We start from the raw sequence: 25,218 nt of genomic DNA on the forward strand, positions 1-25,218 counted from the left end.
TACTTTTTTATCACATTTTGCCGGGATCAAGAAGTGCCTTTATGTAACTATCATCGACTGACAGCTGTTCTAGATCCATGGCTGTCCTTGTACCAGACTTTCAGATCAGCATTAGGCCGAGTAACAGCGTCACAGCATAGACACTATCGTTTTATCAGAAAGTATCATAACGGCAGGAAGAAGCGCGCTTTTTAGGCGTCAGCTATTGAGGAAACCCTTGACAGTGTAGGCGCGGACGGATGTTTTGTCTAAAATGTATCAGTCTGAGTGAGACGGGATCATCACTAAAATGTAAACATGGTCGGGTCCAAACCAATATCGAAAATCGCATATCCGAAATAAGGGGCTGTGTATCAAATTGCAATATTCGATTTTGTTGTGCGTATAAGACAGAACACGTCGCACAAGAGCAACTACTTCATGCGCAATATTGCTATTCAACACTCGTTCACATCAATCTGAAGCCTATTCCACAAAAATGTTTTTCTCTTTCCAAACTAGAAAAATGCTTGGCCGCAAAATGTATCGCGCACCTCGCGCAATTTAAATTTTCGAATTCGTTCACAAATTCGCAGCGATTTATGTATAAATTGCTTGAAAACGTCATTTCCTTAGGTCTGACATCCATAAAAAAAGAAATTTAGACATAATTTATCATGTCTTCCTGTGATTTTCATATCGAAATATGGTTGGCCTAAAAATGCTACGGATTTATATAATTGGCAAAGTGATATCTATCTTGGAGTTAATCACAGGGGACTCGTACTCCTTGTTTATTTGTGTCTGTGTTTGTTTGTGTGTATGTGTTTGTGTTTGTTTATTGTTATTTTTAATACAAGAACAGCGAAAAGCTGTTTTGTTAATATTTGTCAATAAAGAGCAGTTGATTTATTTATTGGTTTGTTTGTTTGTTTGTTTGTTGATATGTATTTCTGAGGGTTAGGGCTAGGCTTAAGTTAGGGTTAGGGTTAGGGTTAGGCTTAGGCTTAAGTTAGGGTAAGGGTTAGGGTTAGACTTATTCACTCCCTCTATATATTCAGACAAGGGGAACAACGGGGATTTCAACATCTGCATTTTCAAGTCAAGAAAAACACACCCAATAAATGCCAGACAAATGAAATATTGGGTTTGTGGCAGCATCATGTCCTGTAGTTACCACACCTATCCGGTAATTCGATGGAAAGGGCAAAAATCGGCGATATTTCACATCTTTCACCTTTGATTCGTACAGTTTGTACGGCAAAACTTAAGTGGCACATTTTGGCGGGTTAATACGTCAGAGAAATTCAAATTGGACCTATCAGATAGCTTGTTACCCTGCCTTGGCCCAAACTAGGGATGTTTCCGTTGTGGGGCTCGAACCAGGATGAATTTACTGTGGCGCAATTTGCATGATCTTTTTCTCTTGACAAATCGGTTCACGACAACTTTGTATGCCGCAACATTCACTTTTGTCTTATGAGAAGAAGGTTCTTCTAGAGTACTTCAACTATACATGTGTGCGAAACGCACTCACTTCCAATCAGTTCGTGAGATGTACGAACCTATGGTGGTAAATGCAAAAACATGAGCGTAAAAACGGACGTAAGCAAACACAGAGAGGCTTTCGCCATGGTTGAATTTCCGCGGCTGGAAAAGTTGTTATTAAGTTTTGGTTCAATTCTGATAGTTTTCTAGCTATCGAAAGTAAACTACGGGCAGTAACCTTCCAACTACGAACAATACCGTACTCGTCCGAGTATACTATAAGCCCCCGGTTCGGCAACACTGAACGGCGATAAAACTAGGGAGGGGCTCGAGCAACCCAATTTTTTCTGCCGCGGACGCTTAATTTATGCTAATTTTATGTACGATTTTTTCAACAGCTCTGGATGTTTCTATCGCTTTCCAAATCGACTTTATCCAAAGAAATTGATTACACAATCTCTGAATACAGAAGTGACATTTTAGTGAAATTTCACGGAAAAAAACCCAAACTTGAAACAAAGACGTCATGTACATGTATGCTGCTGATCTGAGTAAATGTGAACTGGCATGGCATGCATATTGCCTACACGGAAAGGCAACTCAATATTCCAGTATCAAACTGTATACATCTTGTGAAAACAACAACATAGCAGTGATTGTAATAGTCACCAGGAAAAAGGCTTCACAAATGAAAGGATAATTGCTTCAAACAAAAGCAACTGCATGTTCAGAGGATGAAAACATCGATCGTGGCCGTCAATGAAATAAATTTAGGCGACGGGGGTGAGCAGGGTCAAAGAATCAAGAAAGTACTGGAAAAACGTGTCATTTTCCTTACGTTGCTGTCAAAGGAACTCGAGTTTCCCATTGTTTTAACATCTTTTAATGGTTTCTTTATTATTTTAAAGTATGATCCGTTGTCATGAACAGTGACTCAATGACTCTTTTTGTTGCATTCTCGATATCTGCATGCGAACACATATTAGTCACAGGCACTACTGCATCTTGCTGAGGTATAGTCGCTTGAGAACTGGCGTAGTGTCGTGAGTCTAACAAGCTATCTGATTGGTCCAATTTGAATTTCACTGACTTACTAACCCGCCAAAGTGTGACACTTAACTTTGCCGTACAAACTGTACGAATCAAAGGAGAAAGATGCTAAATATCACCGATATTTGCCCTTTCCATCGAATTACGGGATAGGTGTGGTAAGTACAGGACATGATGCTGCCACAAACCCAATATTTCAATTGCCTGGCATTTATTTGGTGTGTTTTTCTTGACTTGAAAATAAAGATTTTGAAATCCAAGTTGCTCCCCTTGTCTGAATATATAAAGGAGTGAATAAGTCTAAGCCTAACCCTAAGCGTAACCCTAACCCTAACTTAAGCCTGGAACTAACCCTAACCCTCGGAAATACATATAAACAAACAACAAACAAATAAATAAATAAACTGCTCTTTATTGACAAATATTAACAAAATAGCTTTTCGCTGTTATTTTATTAAAATAACAAATAAACAAACACATACACACAAACAAACAAACAAATACACAAATAAACAAGGAGTACGAGTCCCCTGTGGTTTAATGGTACACAATTTGTGGGTCTCTAGATATTTATGGATGTGAAAGCACAAGCACAAGTCCACCATACATTTTCATCTGATGATGCTGAATAACTTGCAGACTCGCGGTGAAAATTGGGGAAACCCAACTAGTGTTTTCTTTTATCTTTTTTCAAATTTGGTTGCCATAAAACAAAGTGGCTGTCACTGAAAGCAACTATTCTGAGAAATATTTCAGAACGTGTGTTGAAAAGAACACCTTATCCATAACACGAATTCACATAATGTACATGTTTTTTTTGTTCCATACACAATCTAATGTTCATAAATGCAGATAACCCTCGATACGTCAAAGTTCACATTTTGTCAGCAGTTCATTTTTTTTCAAAGTTGACAGAAAATGCAAATTTCGCATTTTTCCCAAACTTTAAAATAGTCATGATGCGCATGTTTCAGATAACAGGAAACAAAATAAGTTACATTGTAATTTGTTTTTTAGCCTTTTCTGTCAGCAGTCACAGAGAAATCCTTGATCATACAAATCAGAACGAATGGGATCCTAAAGTATTAGTATCATTACACAATGAGTGAGCCTACCAACAATTCTCCTTGATTGATACATTAACTGAGGCCACTTCTTGAACTACAGCAAATTCCTTGTGTACACAAGATGCTATGGACAATATCGCAACAATCTGGCACCTTAGTATTTATGCCCACGATCTTCTGGATGTACATACAGAATACTTGGAAAGCCTTTTTTCCAGGGAGGAGCTAGCAAATGTGTAAATTTTTCACCAGATGTTTTGACCACCAAGCGTTATTTTTTGATCAGGACTTTTTGGCAAATATTTAATTGATATGTTTTTTCCCTCAGCCCCCTAAAAGATTGTGGTATTTTTGTTTGCCCCTGATTTTTCTTGGGGGAAAATGGGTGCCCCCCTGAAAATCCTCCAGGCCCCCTTGAAGTAAATTTGAACACTCCCTAATCTGTGGTGCTAAGGCACAGTAGCCATAGCTAATCCATGGTGCTAAGTCACAGTAGCGATAGTCTATCCCATGGTGGTGAGACACAGTAGCCATAGTCGAACCTAATGTGCTTACACAGTAGCCATAGTATCACCCGTGGTGCTAGATACATTTTTAGTCGTCTAACGAACGCGCTGAACGGTTCACGCGTATTGAGAGAATACTCCTCCAGCTAGCTCCACTCAGTGGCCAATCATCTGTATCGTGGATGACGTCACGCAAGCTCCTCCCAGGAACCCTTTCGCGCCCATGGAATTCTGGGCTCATTTTCATAAATGTCGTCTACGTCAACTTCTTTTCTCGTCGACCCGTAGTTGACGCTTGCAAGTATGCGGCAAAGTCGAGCTGTATTTTATTCAAGGGTTATATCAGAAGGGATAAATGATGAAATTCGTTGGACTAAGGTTTACTTCAGAGCAGACGTATGAAGCGCCACCAAGCGAAGATCAATGGACTGCAGCAATCGCGCTCCTTGCGCCATGTGACTTCTCCTTTGAAGTTAAATAATGAAAGTCCATGCAAGCAAGGCTATGTCTATACCATTAATTCCCTGGTATGCGACTTCTCGCACTGTATCAAAATGTAATAATACAGGTAAATTCACTTTAATGTGTTGCCTGTATTAGAAAATAATACAAGTGAATTCACATGAGTCCATATGAATAGAAGCTTGCTGAATACCAGCAATGGATTCTTGACTGCTTTCATCTATATAAGCACTATTCAGCTAAAATACAGGCAATAAGTCATGCTGATACTTTAAGGTAGCTACATACCTTTTAGACACTTTCAGATTTTTATTTTTTTCTCAATTGAACACGTCCCAAATCCAATTATCGCAGGATATGAGGCACGATTCATTTATGCAAATGAGATTTTGGGTAGCGGAGGTAGCGGATCATAATTTCAAAGTTTCATCTTTTTGTATCTTCTTAGTAATTGTTTAAAAGTATAGTACTTGCTTAATGTCAAACAATTACACCAAACTATCAACCTTTAACGTGTCAATTAAGCCCAACACGGCACGCACTATATTCTGAACTCGGATGGTTATGTTTGCCGTATGTGCGTAACTAGTGCGAACAGCTTCAGCCAGCGGGACCGACTGTACAGCAACGGTCGCGGTCGTGGAGGGTCGTGGTACAGCACATCTACCGAACACTAACTACGTTCCCGGTTTTTGTTCAAGTTAAAGAAAGATAGTGGTAAGTGCCCACTGCTTTGTATTCCTATAAGACACTGTGCGGCTGTTATGAAGCTAATAACCCTTTCCCGATTTTTGTCGCGGGTAACTTGTGAGCTGCAGTGGCTTCTACGAGTCACTCGACCCACGCTCGACCCCTGACCGTTTCGACCCCTTCGGTATGAATGAAACTTGTATCATTATCATCTCGAAAGTACGTCCTCAGATTTTTCGATGCTCATAGCACTTTGAAAGACTTTAGTGGAACCTTGTAACGTCGGGAACGCACCCGAACGGCTCGACAGATACATTGTGTGCGGTGGGACGCCGTATAACGCCGGGAACACACAGCACGGTAATCAGGGCACAGTTACGTGTGGTTCATTACACAGCGGCCGCGGTTATGCATACCACGGCCGCCGTGTAATTTTGATGCAGGGCCAGGCCGGGCCGAATAAAAAGAGGTCAGTCAGTTGCGAGCTGGGCCAGTAGGATTATGGTTATATGATGAGACTACAGTTTCTTCTATTTTCTAGGTCTCGCTAAGCAATGTCAATGTCATTCATGGGCGCGATGTTTGCAAACTTCCTTCCGCCATGGAGGTTATCTCGCTTCAACGCTAACTACACGATGACATCGCCGGAATGTGGTAATTCGTATTTTGCTTTCCATTACAATACCTTTGAACCTACGATTTACTACCGTCAAACCATAGCATAAAACGTTATTCATCCAACGATCAATGATTAAGTCATTGTTACTGCCAATTTATACCTCTCGATCGTACTCCCTACCCGCGATGGTAACTGGTCGTTTCGGCACCAAGTCGTTTCGGCCCAAGTCGTTTCGGCCTCTCAATTTCCGGCCCCAAGTCACTTCGGCACCGCAACCCAAGACGTTTCGGCATCCGTGTTTCGAGTTTTTTTTCAAACTATTTAGTAATTGACTGATCCGTCATATTCGTAAGCGTGACCTTTGTGTTCTGACCAGTACTTTTACGTACATTTTCTGTGACTTTTACCTTGCTGTTTCGTCTCCGCTTTCAAACTTTTGCCGTGTCGATACACGGTCCCTCCACAAAAGGTCGATATCGATAAACTTGTATCACAGATTTGAAAATGATATGAAATTGTTTCTTACGGTCTCTTCCTATGTTCTCACAAAGATTAAAGCATGTACGTAAATGTTAGTCGACACTATACTAAATTTTAGTGCTTGGATTTGCAACATTACGCTCAAGCACTAGTTCCCACTGGTAGCCGTCAACGGTGCCGAGACGTCTTGGGTTGTGGTGCCGAAACGACTTGGGGCCTAATATTGGGAGGCCGAAAAGTCTTGGGCCGAAACGACTTGGTGCCGAAACGTCCAGAAACCCCCGCGATCTGCTGAAAGGGTGAGGCACGGCCCTTTTTGTGGAGGGACCGTGGATGAGGTCGACCAATGTGTTTTTCAGAGTTGAACGTCAGACGTTCTCGTTGCTTACTGAATATTCAACAAAATAACATAAAAAAACTAAAATTGGCATGCATATAAAAGCATCTGTTGACAGTGAAGAGAAAATGTATTGCACGCAATGTAAGTGGTAGACCTCTCACACGGCGCGGGCACTGGCCGAGCTCGCAACTGGCAGACCTCTCTGGTTACCGGCCGGTGTCCTAGCCCTGTGTGTTCCCGGCCTTATACGGCCTCCCCATATAACTCTGGGAACACACAGCATTGTACGTAGGGCTAGGCCGGGTCCATCAAAGTCGCCAAAAACTATGAACAGTCTGCGCGCTGCGCTTGGTCGTAAAAGTGTCTCCGCATTTTGTGTATCGAAACAGCTAAATTGTTTGTTTAGAAGCCAATTTTCCCAGGAAAGATACATGATATACTAAAACGTCATGAAACAAGAAAGATATGACAAGGTAGAGGTGAGCACAACAAGAGAGTGTGAAATATTGGGGTCGAAACGGACAGGGGTCGAGGTGACTTACTCCGAGTCCTACTGCAGCTAATATTATGAGCTCTGTCTCAAAAAATCTCCAATCTTTCAGTGGAAGCGCAAACGGTGCGCGTCTGGGCCATGTCCAACATGCGCTTCCACCGGAAATCTGGAGATTTTTGGAGACAGAGCTCACTCTTCTTTTGTTCAGTTGTCGCTTGATTCTTCGCTATTCGTTCAGCCCTTTACCCAGTGAATGTAAGCCTTTACCATTGGCATCACATTGCCTTTGACTGTGCATTCGAATCCAGCTTAGAATACCTAGGCCAGTCCAAACATTCAATAATTGTTGTATTTTTAAGTATCTTTAAGGAAAGCTCTTTCCCCTATATATTTCCTCTTTGTCTACATATAATATAATTGAAGTTTTTCTATGGGCCTGGGTGAAAGAGATTTTATTAAAACATTATATCATCAAGTGAAGTAAGAATACGTAGATTATGTGTTAATATTATAGTATTCTTGGGAGTTTGAAACTAAATCTTGGCTAATAAATATAAAGTTCACAAGCAATAATTATTGTTTATCGAGCATATCCTTTGGAAAAAAAAAATAATCAGAAAGTCAGCCATGCTGAAGGGGTAAGCCTAATTTATGTTTCACATTCCATAATCATGTACCAAGTTCCCATGTCTTCAATGGTTTGCAATTCACTCAGAATTTAATTCAGACGTGTGGCTGACTTTGCTGAGAATAAATCGACATGGAAGCATGAACAATCTTTATTTCCTGGCATGCTGTACTATCAAAATATTTTCAAGATTTCAGTGTGTTAACGCTCATGGTATGTTTAATTCCCAATAACAATCAAAAGCTATGTTTCTTGTACCAAACTCAACTGAGGGAGACTTCAGTAATTATGAGCAGGTGGGTCTGGGGTTAATTGGTATGCATGAAATCAGGAGACACTCCCATCCTTTTTTTCTCAAGTTCTACCCCCCCCAAGTCTGTATTCACAAATCAAATGAAACCGTCCTCTTCTTAACATCAAGACGGCAAATTCTCTGACATATTGGGGAATGGCAATTCTGTTTGCATATTAATATAATAAATCTTGTAAATCGCAACATCAATGGTCTCCACGATTGGATTGAAAAATTCCATATTTTAGCATAATATTAGCATACTATTTGCATAAAATTTGAATACCTGTCACAACTTTCCTAAATATGTCACTCTACACAGTAGACATAATGATCACATGATAAATACACTCTCAAAAAGCAATCGAGAATAATAACTTTGTAACTACATGGAACTTCACTGTGTATCAAGTGAAGTTACATGCAGCATAAAGCCAGTTAGTTTTCTAGAAAAAATTTTTTTTTGAAATTCAAACACTTTGTAAGAGTATTGACACTGATAAAAACCGAATGTTTTAATCCTTCAAAAACTACCGCAAAAATACAGAGTTGAAAGAAAAGTCACATTCCAAAGTGGCCTTATTTTGTTACATGTTTTGTAAGTGGGTAATTCCAACACTCAGCTAGCTGCCACATTTAATGGGCCTGTGGAGAACTCTGATTAAAAATACAATTTTATACTCTTTTAATGGGGTCCAGTTGCTGTAAGTTTGATGAAATTTTAAAAATTGCAGTCTGTGCTATTTAAAGGGGAAGTTTACCAAGGCTGATTTTTACACGTGTGCTAGCTTCTGGGTTGCTATAATATGGGAAGGCCATTTCACCATTTATAACTCCCATGATTTTTACAAAAACGGGTAAAATTAGTCACAGAAATTGCAGTTCAGGGCTTCATCAATTTGATTTATTTTGAATCATGGGGGAAAAAGTGCCAAGGTTGTAGAAGTGGTGATCAAGACTCAGAGTCATTAGCTTTCATTTTGAACTCACTGCGGTGTGTATGTGATTTGTTCTTTTAAAGCTATAGGAGTTGGGTGAAGATGTTGTCATGGATACCTGTCCTAGGACACTACCATGGATCCCAGTCCTGAGGTCGCTGTCATGAATTTCTGTCCCAAGGATGTTGATCATAAAAGTGATATTGTAAGTTCTGAATAATTTTCCTAATGCAGTATAAATATATGCCAGATAGACTCAGATAGTATCGTGCATCTAGAAGTCATGTTATCATGGTACAAATACTTCGCAACAGTATGTGTGTACAAATAGGAATAAATAAAACCATTTTATGCATTTGTTGTTGTTACTTCCTTGTTTTGTCGTAGTTGAGCAAAGGCACTTCTGCAGTTGTGGACTCAAATAACCAATGGCTCATTTGCATATCAACCAATCCGATCACTTCAAAAAAGATAAACAAGATGTCATCAACATCAAACACTCACATGATGAACTACATGTATACTGTACATAAATTTCATTCCAAAGTATCACTTTGTTTGCTTTTCAATCTTTTAGGCCAAAAACGGAGTTGGTTTCTCATCATCGAACTTATTAATATAGACCAACTGCATCAACCTCCCTCCTAAAATATAAGGGGCTGTATGTGCCATATTCATGTAGCTAAAACTATCAATTGCCAAGAAAATTGCAAACATGATAGTCTGTGCATGTTTTGTAAATAAACTTTTTCCTGGTGCCTGGGATTCATCAACTGTCTCAGAATGCTGCACATGCTCTTGTTCTTGCATCTTGCAAATTTCTTGGGGGCATGGTGCTCACAGAACATGAAATTGATGGACTGGAAGATCAGGCTTCATTACAGTCTAGAGTGTTTTAACTGAAGGAAATTTGGCATTGTAAATAGATCACGTCTCCCATTCAAAGTCATTTGAAAATATGAGAATGAAAGTTACCTTGTTTTAAAAGCTCTTTTTTAGCTTCTTTTAGCCTTCTTTCTCCACTATCATGATTTGGGAATATTCTCCTTGTTAATTGTTTTTTTACCTAAAAGGTAGTAAAACTTGTGAAGCAAAACATGTCCCATACGTTGCATTTTAACATAGACTTGAAGATTTGAAGGTCCCTGAAGACAGAGATACTGTACACATGATTTTCAGACTAAAGCTGTTACAATATATAAGGCCAAGTGGTTGAAAATACATATAGTTTTGGCTCAATACTGCTTTTTACTGACTGTGCAGGTGGGAAAGTGATACTGTCTGGCAGGTATTCCCAAATCATGATTGAGTAGTGAGCATAAGTTATCTCTTCTTCTGCAATGTCAAATACAGACATTCTGCATTTCTAAGATGAATATTCAGTTACATGACTGCAGGTAAAATATTTAGTTTTGCTAATGATTTATACATGTATGCTTTGTTTTTGCTTAGCTTCAAGGGAAAAGATGCAAAGGAAAAGAAAGCACCATGTTCTTCTGAAAATGGGAAAGAGAAGCCATATAAACTGGTAAGTGAATTGTTAATGATATACTGACGCCTTTCCAGTGTACTGAGTGGTTGTAAGGACAACACAGTACGTGTACATGTGTTTGCCTGTTAAGTTGTGAGTTACCTGAAATTAAATAATTTCCTTTAATTCTTAAGTTAAGGGGAAATTATTTTAGTAACTTTCAGTCATTAGGGCCTACAGCCAGTCAGTATGTTTCTAGATATAGACCTCATTTATGCACACTAGAGGGATGAATTATCATTGATAGGGTTTCTTTGTTCCTCTCACTCATGGCAGCTTGGATGTGGCACTGACGTGAAGTAATGATGATATTAAACTGTGGAATTTTATTCTCCTTCCCAAGTTTTCTGCAGTAATACCTCTTCTTGACCTTTATCCTGTCCTTTCTTCCCTTTTAAGTGAGGTATACTGCTTTTGTGAAAAGATCTCCACCATGTCTGAGTCTGATCCTGTCACATCCGGGGTCCATTAGATATGTGTATGAATAGGTTGCATATATTCATATCATCAAAACCAGATTCTGTGGTATCCAGGGAAATTCAGTGAAACCTTTTTTATATTGACAATTTTTCAAAACAAACTATACAATCTGAGTTGACTGCAACCTATCTATTCAGAACAAATGTCAGACACTCTGTTTGTTCCCTCAGAACAGTAGCTGTAAGTTTTGATGATATTGTTATTAATTTTGTGTTCAATTGTACCAACTGCACTGTCTTTTTCTATTGAGAAAAGCATGTTGCATGTCCAGTGTTTAACTTGTGAAGACAGCATATATGAAATTGTGATTGTTAGCAAATTAATTTTATTCCACACCAAAATTTACAGTGCACTTTGATTAGGTGAAAACTTGACATTTCAAGGGAGAAGAAAAGATAGTTTAGTTGGTACAAAAACATTTTTTTTTTTAAATCAGAAAAGTAACAGGTGTACTGTCCCTTTAATTACTGTCTAATGATGTGTGTTTTTGTGATGTCTATGCAAATGTGTAGTTTATGTATTACAGCTAATCAAACCAGTCTTAAAGTGGCCTTTTAGTCAGGATGTAGTGGATGCTAAATGTAGCTTTTATCTATACTGTATTGCATTATTCAAGTTAAATTCCATAGAAACTATGTCAGTTAAGCAAGTGATTTCCCTCCATTCAACCCCCTGCTTTAAAATCTTAGACAGTATCACAGACTGCTTTGCTTTAACAAGGTATATCTGTGTGATTGTTTGCTTTGAATGGGATCTTTAAAATCGGTTCCTTTGGAAGACTTTGCCATGGATTTTACTTTTTGGGAGGGCTTTGGAAGGAATTATCATGGGGTGAATATTAGACAATGTGAGCGGTTATACTCAAGTGTAGGCTATCATTGAACAACACTAATTTTGATGCCTGGCAGTATCATGAATCCATATAATCCTCTTTACAACAGGCTCCATAGACAAACCATAGAAATAAATACCACCTGGGAGAAAGAGGATTAAACAAACTGACATCCTGAACATGAAAAGAGTTTCAAACAATGATCAAAGTTCAGTGTCCTCATGTCTCTAATTTTTAAATTTTTCAATTTCTCATTTCTTACCTTTCCATAGGAAGGAAGCATGCTACATTCATGGATGAAAAGTACCACCGACTGAGGCTGAGGAAGAAGCCATTGACAGGCACTTTTTGTCACAGTAACAAAGTCTGAAGCTGAAAAATACCATGTGCAGGAAAAAGTTTTGTACAACAGGGACTGGAAATAACTGAAATGCCATGTTAAAAGCTGAGCCATAGCATTAGGAAAGCAAACATTTACAAGAGACTAGTTTCACTATCACTATAGACTACTCCTAGGCAATGCAAATGCAGGATCATAATTATTATCACACTGGTATGATTACGGTAGTCCAATCCCCATGTGGATTGCATCTTCATATAAATGATACATACATGTACAAAGGAGTAAAATTGATGGATGATGTAATTCTGACAAACTTAAATAGCTTTTTAATCCCTAGACACAAGGACAATGTATTGGAGCATACATATATGCAATGTTACTTTCTTTCTGATATTATCAAAATTTGCAAGCCATTATTATTTTCATGTCTGGAGCTATTACTTTGGCATGTGTGAACTGAGGATAGTGCACCATGACCCATGTATGTCCAGTAATTGTCTTCAAATGTGATAAGATCTGAAATGTCAATGTGATGGCCTGCTCTCTGTTTAATTTTTTATCATGCAAAGGGCAATACAGAAAAAACAGCAATACTTTGTTGGTGATTTTGAGTCTTCTCACTGAATTGCAAGCACAAACATTGAGAATTTCAAATAAGATTTCATTCAAACATATTTCTTTTTATCACATGCAAGAGGTCTCTATATAGTTCAATTAAAGCACCTATTTACCAATTTTAACTATATCATCTTTCCTGAGTTCTTTTTCAGGGGATGTCAAGTTACATAATGTTAGTTGCATTATGGGTGAACAAGTTCAACATCACCTTAGAGTTTGACGATGTTGAGTATTGTGACTTGATGGAAAAATGCCTTTACAGATATTTTCTTTGCATGTGTGTTTCATCTTTCATGTAGTGAGAATCAGTGCTATGCAATATCTTCCTTTCACACTAATTTTGCTCCTGAAGCACAACACTTCTTACAGACTGCTTCATAAGTGAGATTTTAGCCTGCTGTCAATGACACAAAGCTTTATTCAGATAAGTGGATTGTCCTCAGTCCTCCATCCTCTGTGTTCCATCAACATTCATCTCTTTTCAGGAACTGCTAGTTCAGTTGCAGGTTCTCAGGGAAAACAAGTTCAAATTTTGCATATTTGTATTTTCCAGCAATTTTGTTGGTTTTTTTGTCAAAAAATCTTCGACTCTGAAATCGTTTGTCCTATTGGTCTGAATTTGGTATGTGGTTTGCTAGAGGTAACCAGAGTTTGTTCGAACAATTGCGGACTTTGTAAGTTCGGGACAATTCCATTTTTGGTCAAAAAATCTCTAAAAACAGTTTGTTGCACAAGTTTGAAATTTGATGTGCAGGTTGCTAGGGGTGACATGTCAGGTTTGTCAAATTGCAGTGATTTTGCATATTTGTATTTTGGGTCAGTTTTTCCTGTTTGTGGTCAAAAAATCTTCGCTGACTACCAACTTTGAGCAAAGGGATTTTTGAGTGACAAAATATTAGAAACCTGTTTCAAGCCAAATGATATTCGAGAGTATGCAGCTCCAAGATTTCAATTTTTCTGGAAATTTTGTTCTGTTTATCACCTACTCTGTTGGCTAAAGTATGTCAAAATGTCTGTATTCATCTAGTTAACACAGCCTGTATGTATATTGTCAACATTGTTACCGTGATAAAGTGAATTTCAGTTCAGGCTATTCATAGATAAGATATCCAGACTGTTTAGAAAGCTGAAAGCACTTCAGCATAATTAGTGGCAAGCAGGTGCAGTTGACACTCACCACACTATAAATATCAAAATTATCATGAGTGAGCAATTATACCTCTGCTATTATAAATCTTCCTGTAAATCTTCTTATGTCACATTCTTATTTCAATAATGAAATACTTTTCATTGAAATTATACCCTGTAGGTGCAAATTAATGTTTTTACTTTTCGTTGTTTAAAGATAGTTTGCTTGATGGTTGTTTGCTAATGAGAGACAGATGTCTACAAATACACCATATATACAGCTTAGTTATCCATGTGAGTAAGCACACTATGGTGACATCACTGACAAACATCTAGACTGCTTTCGTTATTACAAGTAAATCAGTTGCATAGAAAGATGGTATTTGCACATTTTCCATTGCAATGTATGGCTGCGTTCACAAAAATGAGGGGGGAGTCGAAACTTTTGGGGTAGTAGAGGGGGGACTTGAAAATTTTGCTCTGCCTGAAGGGGGATATGAAAATATTTTGCTTCCCTTTTTTACAATTCCAAGGTTTGGTGGGTAATTCAATGAAAATTGAATAACATTTCAATGTCATCCATTGTTCTAATGTTAGCAATAATTAAACAAGATCTAGAAGCATTTTGTCGCATTTCACTATTTTTGTCTTGAAAAGATGTACACTGTTACATGTATGTATTTTCATTAAAAAAACAAACAAGTAGGCCAATTAGTATCGGAGCACTGCTGCACCTGTCAGCACCTGTTGTATGTTTTTCAATATTTCTATGCAATATATCAAATACAGTTCTTGCTGTCTCCCTACAGCATGCTGAACACACATATTCAGTTTGTCATCAAAGCCTGCATATGTGAATATTTGGTGGTAATTGAATTATAGACTCCAGAGTAAAGTCATATGTCTGTGATACAAGTGCAGGATACATATTCACAGACTGTGTTCGCAAGCTGAATACTGGACAGTTCGAACTGCAATATGCTGTAGGAAAAAGAGCAAGAATGCAGTTGTATAAACTGAACAAAATTATTGTCAAAATTATCAAAGTTAATACTGCTCCTGCCCTGCTTCTGCTGTCAATGGGCAGTGTTACTGTCACTGCATACCAGCAGTGACAGAGATAGCTCTGACAATGAAATAGCTGAAGGAGAGTTTGGGTCATGTGACGCTCATGGCAGTGAAACATACTTGTACATAAGATCAGGCCAGAAAGCAGCACATGGAAGAGCAGGAGACTTGAAAGTTATCAGGGAGTTTTGAGTTCTGGCATATGGGAATAATCAAATATTAAAGAAAAAAAAATGGGGGTTACCATGCTAAATTTTCTAAATTTTCACATTCTCATAGTAAAATAATAAAACACAAATTAAAGTAAAACTTTGTTCAGTAAAGACTAATTTAAATGAAAAATGTGACTAAATGTTTTGATTTTACCAAATTTACCATTGTTACACCAAACATGTCAGAGATTTAAACGTTTATTTGATAGAATATTTTTACCTTACAGTATTGTCAATTTCGTAAAACGTTTAAGCATATAATGTATGCAGGAATTCACAATTTGCATACTCTCTCATGATCGTCATTTTGTATGTTCTTCAGCAGGTGCCATTGGCATTGCCAGAGTTGGATTTAGCTAAAGTTGACTTGGACTGATAAATCAAAAAAGTCCACTGATGTGTTTAAATATTAGAGAACTTGCGTTAGGAATATGGCTCTACAAATTGCTAATAACAAGCAGTGTTGTACATCTGTGAGCAGAACTGCAAAATACATGTTTTTTTTTTCTTTGAATGCATACCCAATAAATATGCGGCTCTACGAAAAATCGGGGGGGGGGGGGGGGGGGGGGGGGGGGGGGGGGGGGGGGGGGGGGGGGGGGGGGGGGGGGGGGGGATCTGAAAAAATAAAATTTCAATCGCGATTCCTCCAGCCCCCACTAACCGTTATATGTCAACCCAGCCTAAGGATAGTCAAATTTAAATGCATCATTTTAGCTCATGTGTAATACATGAGCTTATGTCGCAGTGATGTCTGTGTGTCTATTTATCCAGATGTTGGCCTATATCTCAAAAACGGCTCATTAGATTAAAATCAAATCTGGTACATAGATTTAGTTAGCAAATGGCAAGACTGATTAGTTTTTGTGGGTGTGGCTTGCATACTTTTTGCTAATTTGCATGATTAATGATGAAAACAACTGATATACATTGAGAATGACTGCACACAATTTGATTAGATTTGCTACAAATGTTAATCACACCAGGATATATCAGCTGTGAAAGATAGTAAGGGGTTACATGAAAGATTATTGCCAATTTGCATATTTAATGAATTGTCCTAATTGGGTATATTTAGTTATACGGATTGACTCTACCAAAGTTAACAAAACTTGCAATGTATATAGAAGATACTATATAACATTGAAAGTCGTCAAGCATTTTTACTTCATGGCAATTCCTAATTGCATATTTAATGAACTTTTTAGCTCCACTGTCAGCCAAGCGGAGCTTATCAAATACGTTGATTATCCGTCGTTGTCCGTCGTTGTTGTCCGTCAACAATTGCCTCCTCCTCTGAAACCGCAAGTCCAATTGCTTTGAAATTTTATGTGCAGTTTACTTGGGGTGACCTCACTTACGTTTATTCAAATCATGGTGAAATTTGCATATTTGTATTTGGGGGCATTGTTTGGTGTTTTTGGTAAAAAATCTTCTTCTCTGGAACCACTGGTCCGATTGCTTTGAAATTTGATATTCAGTTTACTTAGGGTGACTTTAGTCAGATTTGTTCAAATCGTGGTGAATTTGCATATTTGTATTTTTAAGGCAATTTTTGTCATTTTGGTAAAAAAAATCTTTAAAATCTCCTTCTACAAACTATAAGTTAGATAGCTTTGATATTTGGTACATATGTCCCTTGGGATGATCTATTTCAGATTTGTTCAAATTTTGCAGAAATATGCAAATTTGCATTTTAAGGCAATTTTTGCCATTTTTGGTCAAAAAATGTATTTCTCAAAAAGTACTGGTCTTATGGTTTTGAAATTTGGTATACAGGTTTCTATAGATGAACTAAGTAATATGTATTGAATTTCTGATGAAATCTGTAATTCTGTATTTTTGGGGCAATTTTTGCCATTTTTGGTCTAAAAATGTGTATTTCCAAAACTACTCATCTGATAGCTTTGAAATTTGGTATACAGGTTCCTATAGATGAACTCAATGATATTTATTGAAATTATGATGAAATCTGCAATCTTTCTTTTTGGGGGTAATTGTTGCCATTGTTTGTCAGAAAATTTTATTCTCAAAAAACTACTCATCAGATAGCTTTGGTTGACATGTTCCTAGGGATGATCTGATGTGATATATTCAAAGTATGATGACATTTTCAATTGTGTATTTTAGCAGCTATTCTATTCACTTTTTTCTGGCCACTGAAATGAGCTATCAAAGATTTCCACCTTCTTCATCAACATGTGTCAAAAATAGTTATTCTCTACATAAACACAGTGGAGCTATATCGGCGGCTAGGTCGCTTGTCTAATTAGGGATATATATCTTGATTGACTTGACCAAAGTTGATGAAACTTACTACATACGCTGAAAACACTATGATTCAACAATATTCAAAGTCATTAAGCATTTTTACTTCAGGCAATACCTAATTTGCATGTTCAATGAACTTTCCAAATTGGGGATATTTATCTGAATTGACCCCCGAAGTTTACAAAACTTGCTATCTACATTAAAGGTACTGTGATACAACATTATTGCAAGATGTTAAACATTTTTAAATCAGCCAATTCCTAATTTTCATCTTTAATGAACTTTCTTAATTAAGGATCTATATCTTTATTGACTCAACCAAAGTTGATGAAACTTGCTATGTACATTGAAGATACTATGATAAAAGAATATTAAAAGTCATGTAGCAATTTTACTTCAACCAATTCCTAATTTGCACACTTAATGAACTTTTCTAATTAGGGATAGTTACCAGGATTACTTGATCAAAGGAGGTGATACATGGTATGTACATTGTACCAGGTTAAACAATATTGAAAGTCATTTCGCATTTTTATGTCATCTAATTTGCATATCTAATGAGCTTTCACAGTTTGGCATACAGAACATAAAGGACTTGACCAAAGGCAATTACACTTGCCATATAAAGTGATGATACAATGAGAGAAGTCCAAGACAGTATTCTTTATTTCAGCTAATTACACATTTGTATACTTAATGACCTTTAGAATTAATATGTGGTGAATATTATTCATGATGTTGATCATGGAAAACTTTCAATGAAGTTGCAAACATGTGGCAAAAGATTAAATTTACGCAAAACTGCAATATATAATGAAACATGTGATCAGTTCATATATGGTCTGCTGTGACATAAAGGTGCATTAACACTTGTCTCATGAGCAGTGCTTGTTGATTATTTGGTCATTTGAATATCCATTCTTTGGGCTTTATGTCCAGAATTGTTCTACCTTTTTTATCAGTCTATCATCCAACGGGCGTTAGCCAAATTACAGGATGAGCACAACACTGTGCTAGAGTCTTGAACTCACCGTCCTCCAACAGTGAGTCATTTACTCTGGACCTACCCGCTCTTGAACCGGTCTCGAATTTACCACCCTCAGATAGTGAGTTCATTACCCTATCCACTGGTCAAGGTGTCTCCAACATCGAGGTTACCTTGCATTTCACATGTACTCTCATCATACTGTAGTAGTTAGTACTTTACGTACAGTTTTGAGTGCATAGCTTGCTATGTAACTGTCCATTTGTATCTTTAATGGATTATCTTTTTTTCCGCCAAAATCAATAATTACCCAAATGAAAATATTCACTGTATACTAATAGTATTAAAGTACTAAGGATGGTTTGTGAAGCATAATATGCCATATTTCAGGATTTGCTCAACAAGATGTCATGCGCATGACTTTCAGATCACAGTCATACCTTTCAAGATGTGCACCACACCATATCTTTCAAATGCATGCCCATTGAACACAGTGACCCACATAAGTCTCACTTTGATTCATCAATTATAAGTGTCTGTTTTTCCTCATTCAGCAAATCGTGTGAACAGCATGGTTAATTCTGTTAGTTTTGGATATTTTTTTCAAGTAAAGCAAATGTATTTAACAACTTGTTCATCTGTGCGTGTAATTTCTTAAATAAAAAACCCTGATATCATGAACTTTGGACTATTTTTTAGCATTTTTATTCCTTGTAACAGATACAGTGTCTTTTTCAATTCCCTGAAGATAATGAAATTCGGAGAATTTGTCTTCACAACACAGCGTGTACAATCAGCACTGGTATCACTACAAATTGAATTGAAATGTGGACTTGAATTTGACAACAATAAAAAAAGGTTATTACTAATATGGTCGCTGTGTTGAGATACTAAAGAATAGGTTTTTCATAGTGCAGTAGGAAATAGAAATCCAAACTTGAAACACTGAACAAAATTACTGAAAATCATGGCCAACAATCACAATTAATACTGAATTCACTTTAGAGGGGATGGTTGAATTTAGCACTGGTTCCTATTGTGCAAGCAATAGATGCTGCACTCAACAATTGAAAAGTACTCAACATGATACTTTGTGAACGTAGGAAATTTCCCCTGAAATATCAGCAGTGCTTGCCCTTTATTTGTCAGCACAAGAGCGAGCTGAGTAAGAAGAGCAAGTTTGAAAAAATTCTACTTGTATGACTTATCTCAGAGTATGCTTTCTTCAATCAATTGCAGAGTGTAAATCCTCTTGAAGTATCTCTTTTTTTCCTTTAGTCCTTAGTTAAATACAACTTTTCTTGCAAGGTCTTACTTTGAACTATATTACTCTCAGTATACGTATAGTCTCGCTTTTCACTCAGAACATACTCTCACTTACTCCACCCAGTATTTGTAACTTTAATTTTGTGACTGGCTCAAACAATGTTGGCAGAATGTAGATCTTTTTGAAGGTTTTAGCTCACATTTCGGTATGTATATATATACCAAAGAGAGCTTATATGGTGAGTTGGTAGCGTCTGTATGTCAGACTATAAGTATGTATGTATGTATGTATGTATGTATGTATGTATGTATGTATGTATGTATGTATGTACCTATGTATTATAGTATGTGCGGATGTGTGTCCATATACATCAAAAACTCCAAAACGACAGCACCTACCATCTTATTACTTGGTGTACAGGTGCACGCGAGGGTGGAGATGTGAATTTGTTCACATGAACATGTCAGTATCAAATATATGCAAATGAGGTAGAAAAAGGAAATCCTGCGAATTGCTAATTAAAAACTCTGTAACCACACGCCAAATTTTGTTGAAACTTGGTATGCAGGTTCTTTAGCGTTACCTTTAGTTGGATTGTTTAAATCGTGGTGAAATTTGTATAGTGGTATTTTTAAGGCAATTTTTGTCATTTTGGCCGAAAAATCTTAAAAAATCTTCTTCTTCAAGACTGCAGGTCAGATAGGTTTGATATTTGGTATATAGGTTCCTGCGCATGGCCTTTTTCAGATTTGTAAAAGTTGTGAGGAAATACGCGTCGCCTGTGGTTTGTAGCAGTATTCTACCTACCTCATCGTACTTTCACTGGGTAAAATATACTCGATATACGTTCTTGTATATATACATATATGAAAGTATACGGAACACCACATTAGACTTTAAAGACTCAATAGCTGTAACTTTGGTCATTTTTAAATTTTGTTGTTTTGTGTATCATCTGCTGTTTCTGGTTTGAATCCCTAAACCATGGGGAAATTCCTAATATTTAGCTCATAAATATACCCTATATGAGTATAATCGATATCTGCATTGTTATTGTTTAAATTTTGTATTCAGCTAGATCCGGACTAGAATACATTTATCAACAATAGCAATGGTCATTTCACATATACAAGCCGTGTTGGCAACCAGGACACCGAGCATTGGTCATGATGATCGGATTATAGTAAAATTCTGTAGTTGATACATTGAAACAGAGTAGTGAAAAATTAGTAAAAAGTTACAGCTAATGTCCCTTTAAGGTAAATTTTGTCAATTTTGGTAGTAAAAAAATGTTTCACCAAAAGCACTTGTCTGATAGCTTTTATATTTGGTATACAGGTTCAAAGGGATAGGCAAAATGTGAGATATTCAAATTATAACGTAATCTACAATTTTGCAGTTTTGGCGCACTTTTTGTCATTTTTGGTCAAAAAGTGTTTCCCAAAAACTACTTGTCTGATAGCTTTGATATTTGGTGTACAATTTTTTACCGGGAATATTGTTGCATTGTCACAAAGGATTTTTAAAGGTTATTTAAATTTTCCGTAACATGATACTTGAGTAAGCACTTGATACAACATAAGCGCAGTTGGCTTGGTTAATATCTAAGCTTTCGAATATTAAATGGTTCATATGCGTTTCTAGGTAATTATTTATCAGAGATTCTTAGTGTGAAAGGGGCCGTTTCCTCTCAGCGACCCTGAAACACTGAAATACCTCATTGCTCATGTACTTGTCTCTTCTTGTCATGTGTTACAGCTCGCTTTTTTATCGTGGCATGATTTTTAAGTTTAGAACTGCGTCTTAAAATTCAACGCTTGGTGGACTACAATTTTTTTCGTCCTTAATCGTGGATAATTTGTTTCGTCGGGGCGTCATCTGTGGTGATTTTTTATGTCTGTGTAATAACGTGATCCGTTATATCACTGTAGCAGTGATTTCGTCAGTCACAGTCGCAATCTCATTTTTGTCAGTCTGTCCTCTCGGTCATGGTGACTTCGAAGACGTCAGTGTATTTGGCTTGACCACTCGGCAGATCTCATTCGCGGCTTACAGATACACCTTGGCATATTACAAAGGGTTTTGATTATACTCGAGGTTTATTGGAATAGAATAAGAATGGGGGCAGATATTTGATGTATAACTTTTGCACCGTGTTACACGAGGTACAACTCTGGTTGCGTGGAAAATAGTGAGACCTTCCCCAATCTTTTGCATGAAAAATAGAGGCCTTGCCCTAAATTAATGACCCCTAACGTCTCTATTTTAATGCCGGTACATATACAAATAAAGTGTTAATTATGATTTTCTGACAATTATTATTAATTCAATACTGCCCCCGTCCCGGGCCATAGTGAAGGAAAAGAAACTGCACAAAATAATGTCTGATATGAAGCCGATTAAATTATGGTCCGGGAGGGGTTGCATTATATATCTTTATAGTTTTGACAGAAATGTCCGACAGTTATATCGATTAAATCCCGTCCTGGCCTATGCCTATCAGTCAGTAAATCACCAAATAATGACATAGTAACATGCACAGAGTGATTTTTTAAATAATTACAAAGTAACTTGGACATTTTGGGTTTGCCAAAGTTGTTATGAACACGTGACCCGAAGTGACTAACGTGTGAATGACGACATACTTTATTTAGGTGAAACACTAGATTCAGTTAACCAAGCGTACAATAAACCATAGAAACAATAGAAATTACAGCGACGAGTCAGTGTAGGTACAGCGACACTGGAGATTAGTATAAATTCATCAATCCAAAGCACGCGTGCTTGGAATCGCCCCGGAAAATATAAGTGTTTTATAAGCATCTCTGTGTATTCGAAAAATTTGCCTGTTTACCGAAATTCAAGAGGGGGCGGGGCAGCTGTCCCCCTGCGATGATAAGAAAGAAGGCCGGAATATTATTTAAATTAAGACACGCTGTACCACAAAGTATTCTCATTTTGCACCATATATCATTATTCAACCCATGTAACATATGGCTTAGAAGTATGGGGGAATACATTTTCATCGTATCTAAATCCAATTCATATCGCATAGAAAATGTGTATGCGCAGTATAATATTCTCTGAATTTAGAGAGCAATCTTCACCTTTGTTCTAAAATCTACGTATTCAGGATGTTCATAAGCTCTGCAAGTTGCTAAAACTTTTATGTTTGATTTGCTCCATCAAAATGTTCCTTACTACTTATCATATTATTTTCATATTATCAAGAGTGTTCGCGTTTACATGCACAAAAAATGCGTATTCACGCATTGGAATTGACTCTCTCTCTACGCATTTCTTTCATTGTTATGCGTTTTCTATTCGCATAGGAAAACAGTAAAATGTTTCCGAAAGCACTCCCCGTGACTGAGCTCTTGTGAGAACCAGAGGATATTAGTGCCCGCTGGATATTAGTGCCCGCTTGTCATTAACTTTGTTGCAACGTTTCTGTCAATCACTCATTGTGTGGAAAATTTCGGATTCTCTGGGCATGTCTGAAACATTGGCATCGTAGTTAAAAGGCACGTTCTCATATCAACTGTGTCTATGAACTACGTATACGTTGATAATTTTCAGGCGAGCGATAGTTTCTGAAACTTATGACGCAAAGTGAGTGACTGACAGAAATGTTGCAACAAATTAAATGCCAACCGTTCATGATGATCGCATCTCGCTGTCCCCAAATTTGATCAAAGAGTCCGTGAAAAAATGATTCAGAGGATCAATCGAAAGACACTTCTGGGCAACCAAACATGAAGAACACGGAGAAGCGCAGTGAAATTGAACCCATGTCGGAATCCACGACGTATTGTCCTCTTGTCGCCGATACAACAACAGGGGATCAGCGCCAAAGTGAAGCCGTTAGCCGTAATGATAATGCACCGGTTACCAAAAAAATTCCATACACAACCACACCCAGGCTACCAAGAGCAGTGCAAGACTGAATATCCATAGTTACGTTTTGATGTATAAATATAAATGTTTAAATTTCGAACACTGCTAGTGCCTGAATTAGCTGCAATACCTCTAACCTTTGGGTTGCCCGATGTGTTTTGACGGCCGCATGTATAACCCTTCGCTGTTACGTTTCAGCATGTTTGAAACACAGCCCAGTTGTTCAAGTTGTTCGTCGAACTTGTTTACATTAAAATAATGTTACATGTACATCGTACAATCCGAATTGGTAGTGTAGATTTATTGAACGGCTCATCGTATTTTGTAGTCATTTTTTATTCCATCCATCGAGTGCGGAAGTGAAATTACGCATGCATACAGCCATTACGCAATTTTAGCACACTATTAAATGCGTATGCCGCACATGTATACATCTGCAGGTCAATCTTCAATATCTTACACAGGTGCAAAAATATAGAACATATTGTTGAATTTTGTTAAAAATCAAACTTCTAGGTGTAAGTTCACAAAAGCCATCTTTTATGAGAATGTCTTGTTCTATGTTAATGTGCTTAAGTACGGAGGTAAAACGAATTCTAGCTGTAATCATCTAACTTTGTGGGATTTTTTACTGTCACAGTTACCATCTTCTCTTCACAAAATTACATGTATATACATCAATACATGTTTCAATACAATGTACATATAAGTTAACAGGCTAGGCTCGACTAGCACAAGACTATATTCGTAGCTTCTTATTGTCAATGTATTCTGCGGAATTTGAATTGTATTACATTTCTTGAATATTAAATAATGCAATAAAATAATGATGAAGATGATGACGATGATGATGATGATGATGATGAGGATGATGATGATGATAATTGACTTGGAATTGTCGCCTGAAAAACCAACGTGTCGGTTTTCAACGCGGCGTCGCCTGACCTCATCGGACGACGCGACGATATTATACAAACGAGGCAACTCCACGGGCAACTCGAATTGCCTACCGCGTTGCTCGTCGCGTTGCCTACCGAGGTGCCTCGTGTAACTCGACCATTCGACTGTTAGGTAGCCGTCATTATTTACGGTCTGGCGGGGGTGGGGTGGGGTGGGTTGGAGTAATTTCATCGGAAACTCCGAAATTTCGATGACCCTTGCAAACCATGATGAATTTGAGTAACCCCCCTCTCTAACCCAGAAATTTTGACTGACCCCCCCCCTCTTAGAAGAGCTAAATACCAATACACGTACTTGTAAAATTTACAAAAATACAGCGATAGTAAAGACCTTTCTAATCCTGATGTACCCTGCTTTATTATTATCGGTTATCTAATGTAAAACTTTGAGGTGAAACAAACTAAATGAAATTCAAAGTGACAACAAAATATAGATATTAAAGCTCGCGCTATAACCAGTATCTAACCACATAGTACTGGTTAATTTGGATTGGTATCATGACTGGGTTTTCACTAGGATATATGACTGGGCAGAGTTTGAAAGTAAAAGGGGAATAACATGTGCGAGGCTGAGGGGGAAGTGTCAGAGGGGATA

The 25,218-nt window shown here is 37.5% G+C and overlaps 1 long non-coding RNA gene across 1 annotated transcript; it reads left to right on the forward strand.

The window, feature by feature from the left end:
- Nucleotides 1-5,143: 5,143 nt before the first annotated feature.
- On the forward strand, nt 5,144-12,958 carry LOC139133823 (uncharacterized). The gene is made up of 4 exons (XR_011552650.1): nt 5,144-5,269; nt 9,116-9,237; nt 10,485-10,560; nt 12,148-12,958. It is a non-coding gene; the product is annotated as an uncharacterized lncRNA (long non-coding RNA).
- The last annotated feature ends 12,260 nt before the right edge of the window (nt 12,959-25,218 follow it).

Source organism: Ptychodera flava, chromosome 5, assembly GCF_041260155.1.
Source record: "Ptychodera flava strain L36383 chromosome 5, AS_Pfla_20210202, whole genome shotgun sequence".
NCBI lineage: Eukaryota > Metazoa > Hemichordata > Enteropneusta > Ptychoderidae > Ptychodera > Ptychodera flava.